At 44.0% G+C, this 26358-nt stretch overlaps 1 protein-coding gene across 1 annotated transcript in view; it reads right to left on the bottom strand.

Annotated features, from left to right (window-relative positions):
• Positions 1-889: 889 nt before the first annotated feature.
• The window catches only part of TTLL7 (tubulin tyrosine ligase like 7), a 386802-nt gene continuing 361333 nt past the window's right edge, over positions 890-26358 (bottom strand). Inside the window, exon 22 of the mRNA XM_088461808.1 lies at positions 890-975. The gene's annotated coding sequence lies outside the window, so the exon portion shown is untranslated. The remainder of the gene's footprint in view (positions 976-26358) is intronic.

Raw genomic sequence — 26358 nt, 5'->3', positions numbered from 1 at the left:
CCCATCTTCTCCACATACAATGAGTGACAGCTAGAGGGTGGGAGATGTAGGGGATACTGGGGAGGCATGTATGGCATATACCCCCACACCTATACCCATGTAATATATGCCCCCATCCTCTCCACATACAATGAGTGACAGCTAGAGGGTGGGAGATGTAGGGGAGACTGGGGAGGCATGTATGGTGTATACTCTCACACCTATACCCATGTCTCATATGCCCCCGTCCTCTGCACATACCATGAGTGGCAGCTAGAGGGTGGGAGTTGTAGGGGAGACATGTATGGCATATACCCTCACACCTACACCAACTTGTGTTTCCCTGTAGCCGGTCTGCAGAGCTTACAACTTATTTCCTCTTTATTGTCAGATGTGAATAGGACTAATCCTGCCAACCTGCATGGGCACCTGGTGACAGGGCTAACGTCCAATAAGAGCAATGGGGCCTGGCAGCTGGACATGTCCATTAATCATTTGCACAGGATCATCGCTGAGCCCCATGGCTGTATCCAGCCACACAATGTCACAGCGTTTATGGCCGGCGTAAAATGGACTGTAACACCTCGCCAGTGCCCGCCCTTACATGGACCAATACATTTGCCCTTTGTGAGTTCTGACAAGGGAGACACAACTCAATGCTCACAGCCATACATTATATGTATATGAAGAGATGATAGTTTTCCTGTATGATCTATAACAGACAGATACCCGTATGCGACCCGGCGTCAGCCTGAACGTATGAAATACAAAGATGACAAGAAATCCATGAAAGTATTAGTTGTGTAATTAGGTTTTCACAGCATGTAGTGGCCCAGAGGTCCTGGGGAGAGGATTATATATGGGACAAAATGACTATAAATCATAGATATTCTAATATGTGACTTGTAGAGGCCAGAATAATTGTTTCAGGGGGATGAAGGCAAAGCTCCGTATATACATCTGAGTTGTCCGGAGGGATAAAGGTCAATCAGGAATCTGCAAAAAAAAAAAAAAAAAGCGCCACTGACAGCACAACTTATATATTACATAATTACAGGTACTCACAGTACTGCGCAAAAGTGTTAGGCAGGTGTGGAGGAAACGCTGTAAGAAGGCTTTGTTTTGTCTATTTGAAAATTGATTGAAAAGTTCAGCATCAGTTCTTCTCAGTACACTTACACACAGGGGGCCTGATTCAGAGCCGGACGCTATTTGCGCTCGCTCGTTCAGAAAAAGGGGCCGGCTATTTAAATTGAGCGCTCGCTCTTTGCGGTCTGTTGACGCCTCTATGTCTGAGCGAGCGAACGAAACATGCGCTCGCTATTTTGGAAAGACGCCCCCTGGCCGCTCGCATCCTACGTCATCTACACTATTTATTTGATTAATCGAGTACATCGAAAGGCGTCTGAACTGCTCGCAGTGCTTGTGGTTGGATTTTCCTACCGCAATCATGCGAACAGTTCAGGCTAAGAGACAACGAAGTGATGTGGCCGATGACGCTGCTTTGTTAATTATGCACACCCATAAAACGCCTGTTTTGACCTTTTGGCACGCCTGCGTTCGGATCTCCACTCCCCGTTTTCAAGCACCTTCCCCTGTTACCACCCACAAACGCCTCATTCTGTCACTCAAATTAGCAGGCATTCGCTATTTTGCGAGCGCTCGATTTCCGATCGCACTGACTGGTTGGCGCATGTGCATTACGACCCATACGCATGCGCAGATGTGCGAACATCGCTCGGAGCGAACCAGCGGCTCTGAATCAGGCCCTAAGCACAGAGCTTCTGTGGATGTAGCTTGCTCATATCCTTCTGTCTGTCTTGTTCTTCTTTATGCTGAAGATAGTTCTAAATGACATTGGCTGTATGATTGGGGTCATTGTCCTGCTGCAGAATAAATTTGGAGCCATCAGACGCCTCCCTGATGGAATTACATGATGGATAAGTACCTGCCTGTATTTCTCAGTATTGAGGACACCATTAATCCTGACCGAATCCCCAACTCTATTTGCTGAAATGCAGCCACAAACTTGCAAGGAACGTCCACCATGTGTCACTGTTATCTGCACACACTCATTATTGTACCTCTCTCCACCATGTGTCACTGTTACCTGCACTCATTATTGTACCTCTCTCCACCATGTGTCACTGTTACCTGCACACACTCATTATTGTACCTCTCTCCACCATGCGTCACTGTTACCTGCACACACTCATTATTGTACCTCTCTCCACCATGCGTCACTGTTACCTGCACACACATTATTGTACCTCTCTCCACCATGTGTCACTGTTACCTGCACACACTCATTATTGTACCTCTCTCCACCATGTGTCACTGTTATCTGCACACTCATTACTGTACCTCTCTCCACCATGTGTCACTGTTACCTGCACACACTCATTATTGTACCTCTCTCCACCATGTGTCACTGTTACCTGCACACACTCATTATTGTACCTCTCTCCACCATGTGTCACTGTTACCTGCACACACTCATTATTGTACCTCTCTCCACCATGCGTCACTGTTACCTGCACACACTCATTATTGTACCTCTCTCCACCATGCGTCACTGTTACCTGCACACACTCATTATTGTACCTCTCTCCACCATGCGTCACTGTTACCTGCACACACACATTATTGTACCTCTCTCCCCCATGCGTCACTGTTACCTGCAGACAGACATTACTGTACCTCTCTCCACCATGTGTCACTGTTACCTGCACACACACATTATTGTACAGCTCTCCACCATGTGTCACTGTTACCTGCACACACTCATTATTGTACCGCTCTCCCCCATGTGTCACTGTTACCTGCACACACACATTATTGTACCTCTCTCCACCATGTGTCACTGTTACCTGCACACACTCATTATTGTACCGCTCTCCACCATGTGTCACTGTTACCTGTACACACTCATTATTGTACCGCTCTCCACCATGTGTCACTGTTACTTGCACACACTCATTATTGTACCTCTCTCCACCATGTGTCACTGTTACCTGCACACACTCATTATTGTACCTCTCCCCCATGTGTCACTGTTACCTGCACACACTCATTATTGTACCGCTCTCCACCATGTGTCACTGTTATCTGCACACACTCATTATTGTACCTCTCTCCACCATGTGTCACTGTTACCTGCACACACTCATTATTGTACCTCTCTCCACCATGTGTCACTGTTACCTGCACACACTCATTATTGTACCTCTCTCCACCATGCGTCACTGTTACCTGCACACACTCATTATTGCACCTCTCTCCACCATGCGTCACTGTTACCTGCACACACATTATTGTACCTCTCTCCACCATGTGTCACTGTTACCTGCACACACTCATTATTGTACCTCTCTCCACCATGTGTCACTGTTATCTGCACACTCATTACTGTACCTCTCTCCACCATGTGTCACTGTTACCTGCACACACTCATTATTGTACCTCTCTCCACCATGTGTCACTGTTACCTGCACACACTCATTATTGTACCTGTCTCCACCATGTGTCACTGTTACCTGCACACACTCATTATTGTACCTCTCTCCACCATGCGTCACTGTTACCTGCACACACTCATTATTGTACCTCTCTCTCTCCACCATGCGTCACTGTTACCTGCACACACACATTATTGTACCTCTCTCCCCCATGCGTCACTGTTACCTGCAGACAGACATTACTGTACCTCTCTCCACCATGTGTCACTGTTACCTGCACACACACATTATTGTACAGCTCTCCACCATGTGTCACTGTTACCTGCACACACTCATTATTGTACCGCTCTCCCCCATGTGTCACTGTTACCTGCACACACTCATTATTGTACCGCTCTCCACCATGTGTCACTGTTACCTGTACACACTCATTATTGTACCGCTCTCCACCATGTGTCACTGTTACTTGCACACACTCATTATTGTACAACTCTCCACCATGTGTCACTGTTACCTGCACACACTCATTATTGTACCTCTCCCCCATGTGTCACTGTTACCTGCACACACTCATTATTGTACCGCTCTCCACCATGTGTCACTGTTACCTGCACACACTCATTATTGTACCTCTCTCCACCATGTGTCACTGTTACCTGCACACACTCATTATTGTACCGCTCTCCACCATGTGTCACTGTTACCTGCACACACTCATTATTGTACCTCTCTCCCCCATGTGTCACTGTTACCTGCACACACTCATTATTGTACCGCTCTCCACCATGTGTCACTGTTACCTGTACACACTCATTATTGTACCGCTCTCCACCATGTGTCACTGTTACTTGCACACACTCATTATTGTACAACTCTCCACCATGTGTCACTGTTACCTGCACACACTCATTATTGTACCTCTCCCCCATGTGTCACTGTTACCTGCACACACTCATTATTGTACCGCTCTCCACCATGTGTCACTGTTACCTGCACACACTCATTATTGTACCTCTCTCCACCATGTGTCACTGTTACCTGCACACACTCATTATTGTACCGCTCTCCACCATGTGTCACTGTTACCTGCACACACTCATTATTGTACCTCTCTCCACCATGTGTCACTGTTACCTGCACATACTCATTATTGTACCTCTCTCCCCCATGTGTCACTGTTACCTGCACACACTCATTATTGTACCTCTCTCCACCATGTGTCACTGTTACCTGCACACACTCATTATTGTACCGCTCTCCACCATGTGTCACTGTTACCTGCACACACTCATTATTGTACCGCTCTCCCCCATGTGTCACTGTTACCTGCACACACTCATTATTGTGCCGCTCTCCACCATGTGTCACTGTTACCTGCACACACTCATTATTGTACCGCTCTCCACCATGTGTCACTGTTACCTGCACACACTCATTATTGTACCGCTCTCCACCATGTGTCACTGTTACCTGCACACACACATTATTGTACCTCTCCACCATGTGTCACTGTTACCTGCACACACTCATTATTGTACCGCTCTCCACCATGTGTCACTGTTACCTGCACACACTCATTATTGTACCGCTCTCCACCATGCGTCACTGTTACCTGCACACACACATTATTGTACATCTCCACCATGTGTCACTGTTACCTGCACACACTCATTATTATACCTCTCTCCCCCATGTGTCACTGTTACCTGCACACACTCATTACTGTACCTCTCTCCACCATGTGTCACTGTTACCTGCACACACTCATTATTGTACCTCTCTCCACCATGTGTCACTGTTACCTGCACACACACATTATTGTACCTCTCTCCACCATGTGTCACTGTTACCTGCACACACTCATTATTGTACCGCTCTCCACCATGTGTCACTGTTACCTGCACACACTCATTATTGTACCTCTCTCCACCATGCGTCACTGTTACCTGCACACACTCATTATTGTACCTCTCTCCAGCATGCGTCACTGTTACCTGCACACACTCATTATTGTACCTCTCTCCACCATGTGTCACTGTTACCTGCACACACTCATTATTGTACCTCTCTCCACCATGTGTCACTGTTACCTGCACACACTCATTATTGTACCTCTCTCCTCCATGTGTCACTGTTACCTGCACACACTCATTATTGTACCGCTCTCCACCATGTGTCACTGTTACCTGCACTCACTCATTATTGTACCTCTCTCCCCCATGTGTCACTGTTACCTGCACACACTCATTATTGTACCTCTCTCCACCATGTGTCACTATTATTGTACCTCTCTCCACCATGTGTCACTGTTACCTGCACACACTCATTATTGTACCTCTCTCCACCCTGTGTCACTGTTACCTGCACACACTCATTATTGTACCTCTCTCCACCATGCGTCACTGTTACCTGCACACACTCATTATTGTACCTCTCTCCCCATGTGTCACTGTTACCTGCACACACTCATTATTGTACCTCTCTCCACCATGTGTCACTGTTACCTGCACACTCATTATTGTTCCTCTCTCCCCCATGTGTCACTGTTACCTGCACACACTCATTATTGTACCACTCTCCACCATGTGTCACTGTTACCTGCACACACTCATTATTGTACCTCTCTCCACCATGTGTCACTATTATTGTACCACTCTCCACCATGCGTCACTGTTACCTGCAGACTCTCATTACCGCTCTCCAGCCTTTCGGCGAGCAAATTGCCTCTGTTACCGCCAAATATCCCACATTGTGACTCCTCAGTACAGAGCACCTGCTGCCATTTTTCTGCACCCCAGTTCCTATGTTTTTATGCATATTTGAGTCGCTTGGCCTTGTTTCCACGTCGTAGGTATGGCTTTTTGGTGGCAATTCTTCCATGAAGACCACTTCAGGCCAGACTTCTCCGATCAGTAGATGAGTGTACCTGGGTCCCACTGGTTTCTGCCAGTTCTGAGCTGATGGCACTGCTGGACAGCTTCCGATTTAAAAAGGAAGTAAGCATGATGTGTCTGTTATCTGATGCACTAAGTTTCCTTGGCCGACCACTGCGTCTATGGTCCTCAACGTTGCCCGTTTCTTTGTGCTTCTTCAAAAGAGCTTGAACAGCACATCTTGAAACCCCGGTCTACTTTGAAATCTTTGTCTGGGAGAGACCTGGCTGATGCAGTATAACTACCTTGGCCCTCATTCAGAGCCACTCGCTATTTGCGGTCGTTCGTTCTAAAACAAGGGGTGGCTATTCAAATGAACCGTTCGCTGTTTGCGGTCTGTTCACGCCTCTAGGTCTGAACGAGCGAACAAAACTTGCGTTCGTTTTTTGGAAAAATACGCCCCCTGGCCGCTCGCATCCTACGTCATGTCCGCTATTTATCAGATTAATCGAGTACATCGACCAGCGTATGAACTGCTCGCTATTCTTGTGGTTGGTTTTTGCTACCACAATTTTGCGAGCAGTTCTGGCTATAAAAGAACCCAGTGACGTGGTCAATGACGCTGCTGTTTTAAATATGCACACCCATAAAACGCCCGTTTTGACCTTTAAGCACGCCTGCGATCGGATCTCCACTCCCCGTTTTCAAGCACCTTCCCCTGTTACCACCCACATACGCCTCTTTCTGTCACTGAAATTATCAGGCATTCGCTATTTTGCGAGCACATGAATTTCGGCCGCACTGAGTGGTTCGCGCATGCGTATTACGATCCGTACGCATGCGCAGTTGGGCAAACATCGCTCGGAGCGAACGAGCAGCCACTTGCGTCCGGCTCTGAATCAGGGCCCTTGTGTCTTGTTGCTGTGCTCAGTCTTGTCATGGTGTATGACCTGTGACATGAAACTGTCTTCCACAACCTCACCTTTGTAGCAGAGTTTGGCTGTTCCTCACCCAGTTTTAAGCAGCTGTTTCTGTTTCAGTTAATGACTGTGGCCCTGATTCAGAGCCGGACACTCTGAAAGAGCGCTTGCTCTGAATCAGGGCATTTTTCTTTGGTGCGGCCTCCTGGCCGCTCGCTTAGCTGTGGGTGACCACCCACAGCTATTGCGAGTGGCCAGGTGATGGTCACGATTGTCTCGACCATCGCGGCTTGCGACAAGACCCTTGTGGTAGGGTCTTGTTCCTGCAAGCCCCAGTGAGCTTTCGGCTCTGTTAGAGCCCCCAAACGGCAAGCATTCCTTCGGGAATGCCTCCGTTTGGCCAGCCCGCCTCCAAAACGGGACAAGCTGTCAATCAAGATCGACAGCTGCCCCGCTTTGGTGCGAGACTCGTAGCGACGGAGCGCCCGTCGCTAGCCGGGTCTCGCGAATGCGCACGTCGGAGCCGGCTCCGGCGTGCGCATGTGCAGTGGCCAAACATCGACCCGCTCGCGAGCGGGTTATGAATCAGGCCCTGTGTTTCAACCTACATATGAAAATGATGATCATTATCACCTGTTTGGTATGATTGGTTAATCATACACCCGGCTATAATCCTACAAAATCCCTGACTTTGTGTGAAGGCCCCCATACATCAGAGATTGATTGCAGCAATCGTGCAGTTTGCAAATGATTGAAAAAGGGAAAGATTTTTATACACAATCGATTGCAAATTGCTGCAATCAATCTCTGATGTATGGGGGCCTTAAGTGTACCTAGAAGAATTGATTCTGTTTTGAAGGCGAAGGGTGGTCACACCAAATATTGATTTGATTTAGATTTCTCTTCTGTTCATTCACTTTGCATTTTATTAATTGATAAAAATAAACTATTAACACTTCTATTTGTGAAAGCATTCTTACTCTGCAGCATTTTTCCACACCTGCCCAAAACTTTTGCACGGTACTGTATATCTTATATATAAAATTGGTTTGTTTGATTGTCTGTCCGGTTTTGCATTTGGACACCCTGCAACGACAACGCGAGGTGGTCCAGTTGGATCCTGGCCAGGCTTTAGGGGGGGTTAGGGCCCAGGTCAGACCTGGGGACACTGGGCAGAAATTTGACCAGGGGAGCCTGTTCTGGGCCTTCCACTGGATAAATTGAATGAAAACTTCACAGAGGGGTGGCAATTGGTCAGGGATGCTTACTGGAGTGGTTGGGGTCCCAGTCGGACCTCACAGAGGCATGCGCCAAGCAGATATTTGACCCAGGAAGCCTGATCTGAGCCTTCCATTGGATGGATTTGGACGAAAACTTCAGGAGTGGTAACACTGGATCCCAGAAGACATACTAGGGGGGTTGAGGTCCCGGTTGGGCCTCCCATTGGTGTACACTGAGCAGAACTTTGACCCAGGTACGTTGGGGCAGAACTCTGTACTGGGAAGCCTGTTCTGGGCCTTCCACTCAATGAAAACTTCCCAGAGGGGTGGCAATTGGTCTGAGATGCCTAATTGAGTGGTTGGGGTCCGGGTCGACCTCACGGCGGAGTGCACCGGTCAGAACTTTGACCCAGGGAGCCTGATCTGGGCCTTCCACTGGATGGATTTGGACATCACATAATTTGGACGAAAACTTCACAGAGTGGTTACATTGGATCCCAGAAGACATACTAGGGGGGTTATGGTCCCTGTCAGACCTCCCGTTGGTGTACGCTGGGCAGAACTTTGACCCGGGGAGCGTGTTCTTGGCCTTCCCTGAATGGATTTGGACGACATCACATAATAAAACTTAATGACTTGAAGATTTAAACCCAGGCAACGCTGAGTACTTCAGCTAGTATTTTATATATATAAAAAATTCCTTTGTAAAAAAAGAAAACATGCAGTTGTGACCGGACGCCTTTCGCCTAGGCTGGCCCTGGTCACGGGTTAGCGCTTTTGGACTCCCACTCACCGTCAGTGACCGCCTGTCACCGACTCCGCCCACTGCGCTGTGGGCGTGTAACGATGCTGCCACCACCAACCTCTACCTTCGGTGTTTGGAACCGCTTTTTACGTACAATCGGGCTCCTGCCTAGGCAGCTGGAACCACTTCTGCTGCGTATGCGTTGACCAACTGCGGACACACCTCCTGTTTGGTATCGGTAGCTTGGCAGAGGGCTTGAACTTGGAGACACGGAGCTCTTACCCAGAACAGCAGGAGAACGGAATAGCTTTTTGCGCATTTCTGTTGGTCGCAGGATACAGATGTAATAGAATTTAAAGGCAAAGGTGTTAATTGATCTCAGTCTTAAAAAAGACCCTCCCTTCGGATTGAAGGGGAATTTCAGCATACAATACAAGATGTTACAGCAATTCTTCTCCACACAGGATTCACAAGGATGTACAATACAGGAATCTTATCAGCAGCTCTTCTCCTCAAAGAAGTTACAGGGTTGTAAACATACAGGGCTCACAGGCCATGTATATATAGTCAGAACACATAATACAGCATGGTGACATCCACCCACAGTTGGTCTTGTAACCCAATCAGACCATCTATCCCAAAAGTAATTACAACTCACATTCCACAGGAACTGGTCATTTACTTTCATCCTTTGATACATTTATCACACAGTGACACAATATCTATGTAGGATGACCAGCAATAATATTCGCTTTGGTCTTCCGGCAATAATCATGAAAAAACAAAGACTTCTCTCCCCCAGAAGTGCACACACACAGGAGATAGTCTCAGACCATCTCACCCTCTTCTCACCACACAGAGACATTCCAGCCAGGTCTAATCTGGATGCACTTCAAAGAAAGCTTTGTTACACAATGGTCTGACCACTATCATAGGTCAGGACAATTAACATATCACTTCCTATGTCAGGAGGTGAGAATGTCTCATAACCATTTGACTTAAATCTTACAGCCTTCTAAAACAAAATAACTTATACATTCCTTATAAGTGCATTTTCTCTACAAAATATACATTTAAACCATATAGTGCATAGTCTATTAAATATACGTTGCTTCATGCACTAATGCATTGCAGATCAGCTGCAGTGCATTACAGCAATACATATATACTTTAATACAGTTTAGTATAAACCATGTGCAGTGTGCTTTTACACTGTCCTTTTAAAAATGGCGCAATGGCATGAGGGTTAATCCCCTCAATGCCTTGGCAGCCATTTTAATCACGTGTGGTCGGCCTCCGGCCACAACAGTAATTTAAACAGTATCTGTACTTTTCTAGATGCCTCTGCTCTGTATACATGGAGAGGAACATTATGCAGATCGGTCTTTGTCATGTATAAATATACGCGCCGTAGTGATATACTGTAACAGGTCACTGTGTAAAGCTTTTTTAAATGCATATTTAATGTACTTTTGGTGTTTCGTACAGATTGTTTATATTGTTGTATTGCGTTTTCTGTATAAGCAAATTACAAACACATTATGTTATAATACACTTTTAATAATTTATATATGCAGTGTATTTTTTATGCATTTATGTAGTTTTGATGTGTTTATAATGACCATATTTATTTTACATGCATTTACTGATACATTGACAAACACGTGCAGAAACAATGAAGCACGCTACAGTGTGTGGTATTAGGGGCTCTATACCCTAACACGTCCTTTATTATATATTGTTTTAATTTCTATCATCCTGTAATGTGTTCATACAATATGCGAACAGCAAGTGTCTCTATATTGGGCAGAGAGGACGTTTCACTACTACTGTACGTATCTGTAAGAACATAATACGGATTTCGCCAGAGGGATCAGCGACGTGATCATTGTCACTGCAGCTTCCATGCGCGGTTAGTTCAGAAAGCCATGGCGGGAATTGTAAGCGCCATTTGTGGTAATGAGCCCAAAGGATGCCTTATTACCATAGGTCTTAATATAACAATTTTCTTTCAGCTGTACGGTCAAACCACGGGTAAAGCAAATAACGTTTCTCTAACAAGTAAACTTATCCGAAACTCCGATTTTTAATGACAATATAAACATTTTTGGAGCTATTTGGTATATTTACTAAGCAGCAGCTTTTCGATGCCGCCGATAGTCAGCAGGATTTAAATTGGCATTTATATTAAATGCAAAACCAGGCGTGCTTTATATTTAATATTATTGCCAATTTTTTCCTCGGAAAAACCGCCGCTTGGTAAATACATTCCTGTGACTTATTAGAATTATTAAAGGGGAAAGACCCTTCTCCCTTATTCAGGCACAAAGAGCAAAATCTGATGAAGATCAGGTCTTCAAAGACGCCGTTTGCAGACTCTGAGCCCGAGGCTGTACGTACTGGGCAATTACTGGGCCACTCCATACACAAGGCCATTCTATGCCTCAGCTTAATAACATTAAATTGCTCAGAGTCTGTCAAGATACCAGGACGTATAGAAATGTGAGACTGTGCGTACTTCTGTCGGTGCAGGCTACACTGACTGCACAGCCGCCTTCTCAATGAGCTTTGTTGAGGGCGAGGATATTTTCAAGGTTCCGCCAGAGCACGGACGCGGTCTTCCTAGAATGGCTGGATTTCATAAACACAGTCATTTCCTTGTTTGCGTTATAGTCCCGACCAATCAGTTAAAATACAGATCTGCTTTCTTTTTTTAAAGAAAATAATTAAAGTGACCTCGCTGTAATTAAAGCACTGGGGGTCCCAAAAATCTGAATACACCATTTAATGGTTCTGACATTACCACAAAAAAAAAAAAAAAATGAAAATCAACAGCTTTGGGGCACAAACTGTCCCAGACTGTATGTGATTGATCCCCCAAACACAACAAGGGAACCAGCCGATTAATCATGTTATGCTAACAGCACAACAGAATCTCAGCTCCGTAAGTGATCCCATATACATGGTGTCAGTCAGTATATAGGAGGAGGGGGCTCTGACAAATGGTTTAGGCAGAAGTTATTGTATATTTTATTCTTTTAGACCAGATTTGATTTTTATCTACTTTTCAGAACGTCGCCATAATATAATTGTAGGTAATTTGTGAAATCCAGAAAAGGGAGGTACAAAGGGCCCCATTCAGAAAGGCTCGTCGATGTGATCGCGTACGCAGGTCTGCTGCGCGAGTATGCTAATATGTGCAATCGCAAAGCACTCGCACGGACAACGGGCACAGACGCCCACTTCCCTTCTCGCACATCCTTACAACCAGCCAATACATCGGTAACATGGCAGCACATCGCAGCCGCTGGCACATTTACAGCCGGTCAGACCTCACTTATAAACTGGGAAATGGGGATTTAGGAGAAGGATTCCTGAACAGGTTTTAGATGAAAAATAGTGAAAAAAACAGTCAATAAACCAACAGCACCTTAGAGCATGTCAGTAAGAGGGGACCCTCCGTGTTACAGAATAGGTGTTGTGGTGCTCCCTGGAATAAAAAAACAGAAAGTCTAATAGAATGGGGGTTCCTTTGCCTGTGCAAAACATTCCATTAGATTCACTTAGAAATTGGTAACTTTCCTGTATGCAGTGAGCGCCATCGTAGTGTACCATGCACGCCTCTGCTACGGCGTTCAAATGCACTGGTACGCCTGCGATTCTCCAACCAGCTCCCTGTTAGGTCAGTTAGGGGGTTAGTGTTCGTTTTGGTTTTTTTGGGAGCGGGGGGGGGAGGGGTTAGGGGGTACATACTGTAACATACACACAGACTGTACCATACACACAGACTGTACCATGCTCACACAACCTGTACCATATACACAGACCATACACAGACTGTACAATACACACAGACCATACACGCAGACTGTACCATACACACAGACCATACACATACTGTACAATACACACAGACCATACACATACTGTACCATACACACAGACCATACACATACTGTACAATACACACAGACCATACACATACTGTACCATACACACAGACCATACAGACATACTGTACCATATACACATAGACCATACACAGACTGTACCATACATATACTGTACAATACACACAGACCATACACATCCTGTACCATACACACAGACCATACACATACTGTAGAATACACACAGACCATACAGACATACTGTACAATATACACATAGACCATACACAGACTGTACCATACACATACTGTACAATATACACAGACCATACACAGACTGTACCATACACACAGACCATACACATACTGTACAATACACACAGACCATACAGACATACTGTACCATACACAGACCATACACACAGACCATACACATGCTGTACCATACACACAGACCATACAGACATACTGTACCATACACACAGATCATACACAGACTGTACCATACACACAGACCATACATGCAGACTGTACCATACACACAACCTGTACCATATACACAGACCATACACAGACTGTACCATACACACACACCATACAGACATACTGTACCATACACACAGACCATACACACATACTGTACCATACAGACAGACCACACACACATACTGTACCATACAGACAGACCACACACATACTGTACCATACAGACAAACCATACACAGATACTGTACAATACAGACAGACCACACACACATACTGTACAATACAGACAGACCACACACACATACTGTACAATACAGACAGACCACACACACATACTGTACCATACACACATACTGTACTATACACATAGATCATACACACATACTGTACCATACAGACCACACACACATACTGTACCATACACACATACTGTACCATACACAGACCACACACACATACTGTACCATACAGACAGACCACACACACAGACCATACACACATACTGTACCATACACAGACCATACACACATACTGTAACATACACACAGACCATACACACATACTGTATCATATAGACAGACCACACACATACTGTACCATACAGACAGCCCACACACACACTGTACAATACAGACAGCCCACACACACATACTGTACCACACACACATACTGTACCATACAGACAAACCATACACAGATACTGTACAATACAGACAGACCACACACACATACTGTACCATACATACAGACCATACACACATACTGTACCATACACACAGACCACACACACATACTGTACTATACACACAGATCATACACACATACTGTACCATACAGACAACACACACATACTGTACCATGCACACATACTGTACCATACACAGACCACACACACATACTGTACCATACAGACAGACCACACACACAGACCATACACACATACTGTACCATACACAGACCATACACACATACTGTACCATACACATACCATACACATACTGTACCATAAACACTACACACATACTGTACCATACACAGACCATACACACATACTGTACCATACACAGACTATACACATACTGTACCATACACAAAGACCATACACATACTGTATCATACACACATACCATACACATACTGTACCATACACAAAGACCTTACACACATACTGTACCATACACACTACACACACATACTGTACCATACACACATACCATACACATACTGTACCATACACACATACCATACACATACTGTATGACACAAACATACTGTATGATACACACATACCATGCACATACACACATACTGTACTATACACATACCATACACATACTGTACCATACACACATACTGTACCATACACACATACCATACACATACTGTACCATACACAGACCATACTGTACCATACACACATACTGTACCATACACAGACCATACACACATACTATACCATACACACATATTGTACCATACACACAGACCATACACACATACTGTACCGTACACACAGACCATACACACATAATGTACCATACACACATACCATACACATACTGTATCACACAGACATACTGTACCATACACAGACCATACACACATACTGTACCATACACACCCTGTATCATACAGACATACTGTACCATACACAGACCATACACACATACTGTACCATACACACATACCATACACATACTGTATCATACAGACATACTGTATCATACAGACAGACCACATACATACTGTACCATACAGACAGCCCACACACACATACTGTACCATACAAACATACTGTACCATACAGACAGACCACACACACATACTATACCATACAGACAAACCATACACAGATACTGTACAATACAGACAGACCACACACACATACTGTACCATACATACAGACCATACACACAGACTGTACCATACACAGACTGTACCATGCTCACACAACCTGTACCATATACACAGACTGTACCATACACACAACCTGTACCATACACACAGACCATACACACACCATACCATACACACAGACCATACAGACATACTGTACCAAATACACATAGACCATACACAGACTGTACCATACACACAACCTGTACCATACACATACTGTACAATACACACAGACCATACACAACCTGTACCATACACACAGACCATACACATACTGTACAATACACACAGACCATACACATACTGTACCATACACACAGACCATACAGACATACTGTACCATATACACATAGACCATACACATACTGTACAATACACACAGACCATACACAGACTGTACCATACACACAGACCATACACATACTGTACAATACACACAGACCATACAGACATACTGTACCAAACACAGACTGTACCATACACACAGACCATACACAGACAGCCCAAACACACATACTGTACCATACAGACAGACCACACACACATACTGTACCATACAGACAGACCACACACACATACTGTACCATACAGACAGACCACACACACATACTGTACAATACAGACAGACCACACACACATACTGTACCATACAGACAAACCATACAGATACTGTACAATACAGACAGACCACACACACATACTGTACCATACACACAGACCATACACACATACTGTACCATACACACAGACCACACACACATACTGTACTAAACACACAGATCATACACACATACTGTACCATACGGACCACACACACATACTGTACCATACAGACCACACACACATACTGTACCATACAAACAGACCACACACACAGACCATACACACATACTGTACCATACACACATACTGTAACATACACACAGACCATACACACATACTGTACTATACAGACAGAACACACACATACTGTACCATACAGACACCCCACACACACATACTGTACCATACAGACAGACCACACACACATACTGTACCATACAGACAAACCATACACAGATACTGTACAATACAGACAGACCACACACACATACTGTACCATACATACAGACCATACACACATACTGTACCATACACAGACCACACACACATACTGTACTATACACACAGATCATACACACATACTGTACCATACACAGACCACACACACATACTGTACCATACAGACAGCCCATACACACATACTGTACCATACACAGACCATACACACATACTGTACCATACACACAGACCACACACACATACTGTACTAAACACACAGATCATACACACATACTGTACCATACGGACCACACACACATACTGTACCATACAGACAGCCCATACACACATACTGTACCATACACAGACCATACACACATACTGTACCATACAGACAGACCACACACACATACTGTACCATACATACAGACCATACACACATACTGTACCATACATACAGACCATACACACATACTGTACCATACAGACAGACCACACACACAGACCATACACACATTCTGTACCATACACAGACCATACACACATACTGTACCATACACACAACCTGTACCATACACAGACCACACACACATACTGTACCATACAGACAGACCACACACACAGACCATACACACATACTGTACCATACACAGACCATACACACATACTGTACCATACACAGACCATACACACATACCATACACATACTGTATCATACACACATACCATACACGTACTGTACCATAAACACTACACACATACTGTACCATACACAGACCATACACACATACTGTACCATACACAGACCATACACACATACCATACACATACTGTATCATACACACATACCATACACATACTGTATCATACCCACATACTGTACCATACACAAAGACCTTACACACATACTGTACCATACACACTACACACATACTGTACCATACACACTACACACACATAATGTACCATACACACATACCATACACATACTGTATGATACACACATACCATACACACATACTGTACTATACACAGACCATACACACATACCATACACATACTGTATCATACACACATACTGTACCATACACACACACATACCATACACATACTGTATCATACAGACATACTGTACCATACACAGACCATACACACATACTGTACCATACACACATATCATACACATACTGTATCATACAGACATACTGTACCATACACAGACCATACACACATACCATACACATACTGTATCATACAGACACATACTGTACCATACACACTTACTATACCATACACACATACTGTACTGTACCATACACACAGACCATACACACATACTGTACCATACACATACTGTACCATACACATAGACCAGACACACATACTGTACCATACATACATAATGTACCATACACACATACCATACACATACTGTATCATACAGACATACTGTACCATACACAGACCATACACACATACTGTACCATACACACATATCATACACATACTGTACCATACACAGACCATACACACATACCATACACATACTGTATCATACAGACAGACCACACACATACTGTACCATAGAGACAGCCCACACACACATACTGTACCATACACACATACTGTACCACACAGACAGACCACACACACATACTGTACCATACAGACAAACCATACACAGATACTGTACAATACAGACAGACCACACACACATACTGTACCATACATACAGACCATACACACATACTGTACCATACACACAGTCCACACACACATACTGTACTATACACACACAGATCATACACACATACTGTACCATACAGACCACACACACATACTGTACCATACACACATACCATACACATACTGTATCATACACATACTGTACCATACACACATACTGAACCATACACAGACCATACACACATACTGTACCATACACACATACCATACACATACTGTATCATACAGACATACTGTACCATACACACGTACTATACCATAAACACATACTGTACCATACACAGTTACTGTACCATACACACATACTGTACCATACACCTAATACTTCTTTATGACAAGAGGCCCAGACAGCCGGTATCAATAGCAGCTGTCCCCAATTATCTATAATCCAGATGATACATTATTTGGCTAATGTTACTTTCCCCACTGAGACAAAGAGAAAGATGACAAATGTTGTTAGAAGGAAACACATCTCCAGACAAAGATCGAGTTGCATTGAGTTTATTTTGAAGTTCAAAATCTTTCCTCCTGGTTACGGAATACAGTGGTTATGGCGCATGTAAAAAAAGATCTGTGTTTATCCTGAGGATGGTTATTCTGCGCTACAATGACGTCTTCTAACAGCGAAACCATTTTGGCAAGAATTAGCAACACAACATTCTCATTAGTTACAATCATTACACTTCTAGTTCTGATCCTTCAATAATACATAATGATTATATAACACTGCAAATGTGCCACAGACCCACAGCAAGCAATCAGACATAGTGTTATAAGTGAATGCGTCAGTGACGAGCTAAAAGATTGAAAGCAAGTATTGGATTGGTTGCCGCCTGGAATAGCCAACAAAGGCTGCGCATGTCATGTGCTTTTCTACGTGTCAGCGGCTGACAATGATAGGTGGGTAATACAGGATACACTGTAACATGGTCAGTATAACACTTGTGTATGAATGTGTATCGGCAGATGACAATGATAGGGAGTAATACAGGATACACTGTAACATGGTCAGTATAACACTTGTGTATGAATGTGTATCAGCAGATGACAATGAGTGATAGGGGGGTAATACAGGATACACTGTAACATGGTCACTATAACACTTGTGTATGAATGTGTATCAGCAGATGACAATGAGTGATAGGGGGGTAATACAGGATACACTGTAACATGGTCAGTATAACACTTGTGTATGAATGTGTATCAGCAGATGACAATGAGTGATAGGTGGGTAATACAGGATACACTGTAACATGGTCAGTATAACACTTGTGTATGAATGTGTATCAGCAGATGACAATGAGTGATAGGGGGGTAATACAGGATACACTGTAACATGGTCAGTATAACACTTGTGTATGAATGTGTATCAGCAGATGACAATGAGTGATAGGGGGGTAATACAGGATACACTGTAACATGGTCAGTACAACACTTGTGTATGAATGTGTATCAGCAGATGACAATGAGTGATAGGGGGGTAATACAGGATACACTGTAACATGGTCAGTACAACACTTGTGTATGAATGTGTATCAGCAGATGACAATGATAGGGGGGTAATACAGGATACACTGTAACATGGTCAGTATAACACTTGTGTATGAATGTGTATCAGCAGATGACAATGATAGGGGGATAATACAGGATACACTGTAACATGGTCAGTACAACACTTGTGTATGAATGTGTATCAGCAGATGACAATGATAGGGGGGTAATACAGGATACACTGTAACATGGTCAGTATAACACTTGTGTATGAATGTGTATCAGCAGATGACAATGATAGGGGGGTAATACAGGATACACTGTAACATGGTCAGTATAACACTTGTGTATGAATGTGTATCAGCAGATGACAATGAGTGATAGGGGGGTAATACAGGATACACTGTAACATGGTCAGTATAACACTTGTGTATGAATGTGTATCAGCAGATGACAATGAGTGATAGGAGGGTAATACAGGATACACTGTAACATGGTCAGTATACCACTTGTGTATGAATGTGTATCAGCAGATGACAATGATAAGGGGTAATACAGGATACACTGTAACATGGTCAGTACAACACTTGTGCATGAATGTGTATCAGCAGATGACAATGATAGGGGGGTAATACAGGATACACTGTAACATGATCAGTTTAACACTTGTGTATGAATGTGTATCAGCAGATGACAATGATAGGGGGGTAATACAGGATACACTGTAACATGGTCAGTATAACACTTGTGTATGAATGTGTATCAGCAGATGACAATGAGTGATAGGGGGTAATACAGGATACACTGTAACATGGTCAGTATAACACTTGTGTATGAATGTGTATCAGCAGATGACAATGAGTGATAGGGGGGTAATACAGGATACACTGTAACATGGTCAGTATAACACTTGTGTATGAATGTGTATCAGCAGATGACAATGAGTGATAGGGGGTAATACAGGATACACTGTAACATGGTCAGTACAACACTTGTGTATGAATGTGTATCAGCAGATGACAATGATAGGGGGGTAATACAGGATACACTGTAACATGATCAGTATAACACTTGTGTATGAATGTGTATCAGCAGATGACAATGAGTGATAGGGGGTAATACAGGATACACTGTAACATGGTCACTATAACACTTGTGTATGATTGTGTATCAGCACATTACAATGAGTGATAGGGGGTAATACAGGATACACTGTAACATGGTCAGTATAACACGTGTGTATGATTGTGTATCAGCAGATGACAATGAGCGATAGGTGGGTAATACAGGATACACTGTAACAAGGTCAGTATAACACTTGTGTATGAATGTGTATCAGCAGATTACAATGAGTGATAGGGGGTAATACAGGATACACTGTAACATGGTCAGTATAACACGTGTGTATGAATGTGTATCAGCAGATGACAATGAGTGATAGGGGTAATACAGGATACACTGTAACATGGTCAGTATAACACTTGTGTATGAATGTGTATCAGCAGATGACAATGAGTGATAGGTGGGTAATACAGGATACACTGTAACATGGTCACTATAACACTTGTGTATGAATGTGTATCAGCAGATGACAATGAGTGATAGGGGAGTAATACAGGATACACTGTAACATGGTCAGTATAACACTTGTGTATGAATGTGTATCAGCAGATGACAATGAGTGATAGGTGGGTAATACAGGATACACTGTAACATGGTCACTATAACACTTGTGTATGAATGTGTATCAGCAGATGACAATGAGTGATAGGGGGGTAATACAGGATACACTGTAACATGGTCAGTATAACACTTGTGTATGAATGTGTATCAGCAGATGACAATGATAGGGGGTAATACAGGATACACTGTAACATGGTCAGTATAACACGTGTGTATGAATGTGTATCAGCAGATGACAATGAGTGATAGGGGGGTAATACAGGATACACTGTAACATGGTCAGTATAACACTTGTGTATGAATGTGTATCAGCAGATGACAATGATAGGGGGTAATACAGGATACACTGTAACATGGTCAGTATAACACGTGTGTATGAATGTGTATCAGCAGATGACAATGAGTGATAGGGGGTAATACAGGATACACTGTAACATGGTCAGTATAACACTTGTGTATGAATGTGTATCAGCAGATGACAATGAGTGATAGGGGGTAATACAGGATACACTGTAACATGGTCAGTATAACACTTGCGTATGAATGTGTATCAGCAGATGACAATGAGTGATAGGAGGGTAATACAGGATACACTGTAACATGGTCAGTATAACACTTGTGTATGAATGTGTATCAGCAGATGACAATGAGTGATAGGGGGGTAATACAGGATACACTGTAACATGGTCACTATAACACTTGTGTATGAATGTGTATCAGCAGATGACAATGAGTGATAGGGGGTAATACAGGATACACTGTAACATGGTCAGTATAACACTTGTGTATGAATGTGTATCAGCAGATGACAATGAGTGATAGGGGGGTAATACAGGATACACTGTAACATGGTCACTATAACACTTGTGTATGAATGTGTATCAGCAGATGACAATGAGTGATAGGTGGTAATACAGGATACACTGTAACATGGTCAGTATAACACTTGTGTATGAATGTGTATCAGCAGATGACAATGAGTGATAGGGGGGTAATACAGGATACACTGTAACATGGTCAGTATAACACGTGTGTATGAATGTGTATCAGCAGATGACAATGAGTGATAGGGGGGTAATACAGGATACACTGTAACATGGTCACTATAACACTTGTGTATGAATGTGTATCAGCAGATGAAATGGAAAAGGCAGAAATAAATAGTGGAAACAGTGCAGGACTGGAGATTAGTATGTGCAGTATGAGGTTCTGGTTGGTACCGGGAGGGCCTGGCTGAGCAGGGTGGTAGATGGCATTTTGCCGGCTGAGCAGGGTGGTAGATGGCGTTTTGCCGGCTGAGCAGGGTGGTAGATGGGGTTTTGCCGGCTGAGCAGGGTGGTAGATGGGGTTTTGCCGGCTGAGCAGGGTGGTAGATGCCATTTTGCCGGCAGAGCAGGGTGGTAGATGGGGTTTTGCCGGCTGAGCAGGGTGGTAGATGGCGTTTTGCCGGCTGAGCAGGGTGGTAGATGGCGTTTTGCCGGCTGAGCAGGGTGGTAGATGGGGATTTAGGAACAGACGTATCTTAAAATACATCCTTCAAATTAAAAAGGGTCCCTTATTGCACATTCAATTATCTAATAATCCATTATTATTACATTAGGGGCCTGAATGCAAGAAGGACGCAATGGCGATTATGTACACAGATCCAGCGACTGTTTGCCGTCGCGCATGCGTATAAGCATCACTGTACGTGCACAGTGACCGCATTGTCATTACGGACGCACAGAGGAATCCATCGCTAAGTTAGTGACATGTTGCCAGTGTTTGGGGGCGGTCAATAAAACGTAGGTGCGTCTGACCGTTTGAACGCCGTTTCATGGGCGTGCATAAATTAGCCCTTGCCATCTCCTACGCAGCATGCGAGCGCTCTGCATTTCAGGAGAGCTGCAGTTTTGCAGCTGGACAGACCTTCCGCAAGGGCAAGATGGCCGCTCTTTGTACATCGATGTTACCGATATTTATGTAGGTAGGTGACATCGTACACACAGGAGAAGGCAGCGGTGGGCGTCCTTATGCACGGGTAAGCTTTGTAACTATTAGCGTATTTTCGCAGTTGCGTTGCAGAGGACGTCCAGAATGGCGTTCCTGTGTGTTTCCATGAAAAATAGCGCTGCGTAATTTGCAGGATGGGGGCTGGGATGAGAGAGCAGGTTCCCGTCTGCAGGTGGTCACTCCCTCTGGCGGGGCAATGGCATACTGTCGCAGAATGTTTACATGTATAGTATGTAACGTCTATAACTGGCAGCTCTTAGTACTGTAGATAGGAAGTAAGTTGCCATGAAACGGGACCTTAATTGGTCTTCAATCATGTTGGAAGACGCTGGGACATCCCGCCAGACGTGGCAATCCCGCCAGACCTGGCGATCCCGCCAGACCTGGCAATCCCGCCAGACCTGGCAATCCCGCCAGACCTGGCAATCCCGCCAGACCTGGCAATCCCGCCAGACCTGGTACACATCAGCCCAAAGTTAAAGATGGACAGACGATCCCCTAAAAACTACACCACGATTAGGTTGTGTATAAAAGCAATGACATCCAAGGGAGTATTTACTGAAATAAGGAATATGAGTTTACAGACAGCGAAGAGGTAACACATGAAGTTATGTCAATGTATGGAAAATGGTATATATGAGCGGTATTCTACAAATAATGACTGTAGAAAAGAATGTCTGAGCTTTAGCTAGATACTGTCCTAAACCTGGCTCTGACAGGAAAGCTGCACACAACACACACACACACACAACGATTTTGTTACCAACGATTTATGAACGATTTTCTGTCAGATTATCGTTCATCGTTTTAACTCAGAAAGTGAACGATTTTTTCAATGATTGAACGATAAACGATATCATTATCGAAAATCGTTAAAAAAATCATTGTGTGTGTATGCACCTTAACCGATAACCTGTGTACGTCTCATTGTTACCTGGTAATGGGCCTGTGTAAGTAATATGTGACCAGCTGCTGGTAATGGGCCTGTATATGTCCCATTGTTACCTGGTAATGGGCCTGTGTATGTCTCATTGTTACCTGGTAATGGGCCTGTGTATGTCTCATTGTTACCTGGTAATGGGCCTGTGTAAGTAATATGTGACCAGCTGCTGGTAATGGGCCTGTGTATGTCTCATTGTTACCTGGTAATGGGCCTGTGTATGTCTCATTGTTACCTGGTAATGGGCCTGTGTAAGTAATATGTGACCAGCTGCTGGTAATGGGCCTGTGTATGTCTCATTGTTACCTGGTAATGGGCCTGTATATGTCTCATTGTTACCTGGTAATGGGCCTGTATATGTCTCATTGTTACCTGGTAATGGGCCTGTGTAAGTAATATGTGACCAGCTGCTGGTAATGGGCCTGTATATGTCTCATTGTTACCTGGTAATGGGCCTATATATGTCTCATTGTTACCTGGTAATGGGCCTGTGTAAGTAACATGTGACGAGCTGCTGGTAATGGGCCTGTATATGTCTCATTGCTACCAGGTAATGGGCCTGTATATGTCTCATTGTTACCTGGTAATGGGCCTGTGAAAGTAATATGTGACCAGCTGCTGGTAATGGGCCTGTATATGTCTCATTGTTACCTGGTAATGGGCCTGTGTAAGTCTCATTGTTACCTGGTAATAGGCCTGTGTACGTCTCATTGTTACCTGGTAATGGGCCTGTGTAAGTAATATGTGACCAGCTGCTGGTAATGGGCCTGAGTATGTCTCATTGTTACCTGGTAATGGGCCTGTGTATGTCTCATTGTTACCTGGTAATGGGCCTGTGTATGTCTCATTGTTACCTGGTAATGGGCCTGTGTACGTCTCATTGTTACCTGGTAATGGGCCAGTGTACGTCTCATTGTTACCTGGTAATGGGCCTGTGTACGTCTCATTGTTACTTGGTAATGGGCCTGTGTACGTCTCATTGTTACCTGGTAATAGGCCTGTGTACGTCTCATAGTTACCTGGTAATGAGCCCGTGTATGTCTCATTGTTACTTGGTAATGGGCCTGTGTACGTCTCATTGTTACCTGGTAATGGGCCTGTGTTTGTCTCATTGTTACCTGGTAATGGGCCTGTGTAAGTAACATGTGACCAGCTGCTGGTAATGGGCCTGTGTACGTCTCATTGTTACCTGGTAATGGGCCTGTGTACGGCTCATTGTTACCTAGTAATGGGCCTGTGTAAGTAACGTGAACAGCTGCTGGTAATGGGCCTGTGTACGTCTCATTGTTACCTGGTAATGGGCCTGTGTAAGTAATATTTGACCAGCTGTTGGTAATGGGCCTGTGTGCGTCTCATTGTTACCTGGTAATGGGCCTGTGTACGTCTCATTGTTACCTGGTAATAGGCCTGTATATGTCTCATTGTTACCTGGCAATGGGCCTGTATATGTCTCATTGTTACCTGGTAATGGGCCTGTGTACGTCTCATTGTTACCTGGTAATGGGCCTGTATATGTCTCATTGTTACCTGGTAATGGGCCTGTGTATGTCTCATTGTTACCTGGTAATGGGACTGTGTAAGTAATATGTGACCAGCTGCTGGTAATGGGCCTGTGTACATCTCATTGTTACCTGGTAATGGGCCTGTGTACGTCTCATTGTTACCTGGTAATGGGCCTATGTATGTCTCATTGTTACCTGGTAATGGGCCTGTGTAAGTAACATGTGACCAGCTGCTGGTAATGGGCCTGTGTACATCTCATTGTTACCTGGTAATAGGCCTGTGTAAGTAATATGTGACCAGCTGCTGGTAATGGGCCTGTGTACGTCTCATTGTTACCTGGTAATGGGCCGGTGTAAGTAATACGTGACCAGCTGCTGGTAATGGGCCTGTGTACAGTATGTCTCATTGTTACCTGGTAATGGGCCTGTGTACATTATGTCTCATTGTTACCTGGTAATGGGCCTGTGTAAGTAATATGTGACCAGCTGCTGG

The sequence above is a fragment of the Taudactylus pleione genome, unplaced genomic scaffold (genome assembly GCF_031769625.1).
Source record: "Taudactylus pleione unplaced genomic scaffold, aTauple2 ptg001106l, whole genome shotgun sequence".
Lineage (NCBI taxonomy): Eukaryota > Metazoa > Chordata > Amphibia > Anura > Myobatrachidae > Taudactylus > Taudactylus pleione.
The sequence above is the reverse complement of the archived record's forward strand: the minus strand, read 5'-3'. Positions and strand labels throughout refer to the sequence as shown.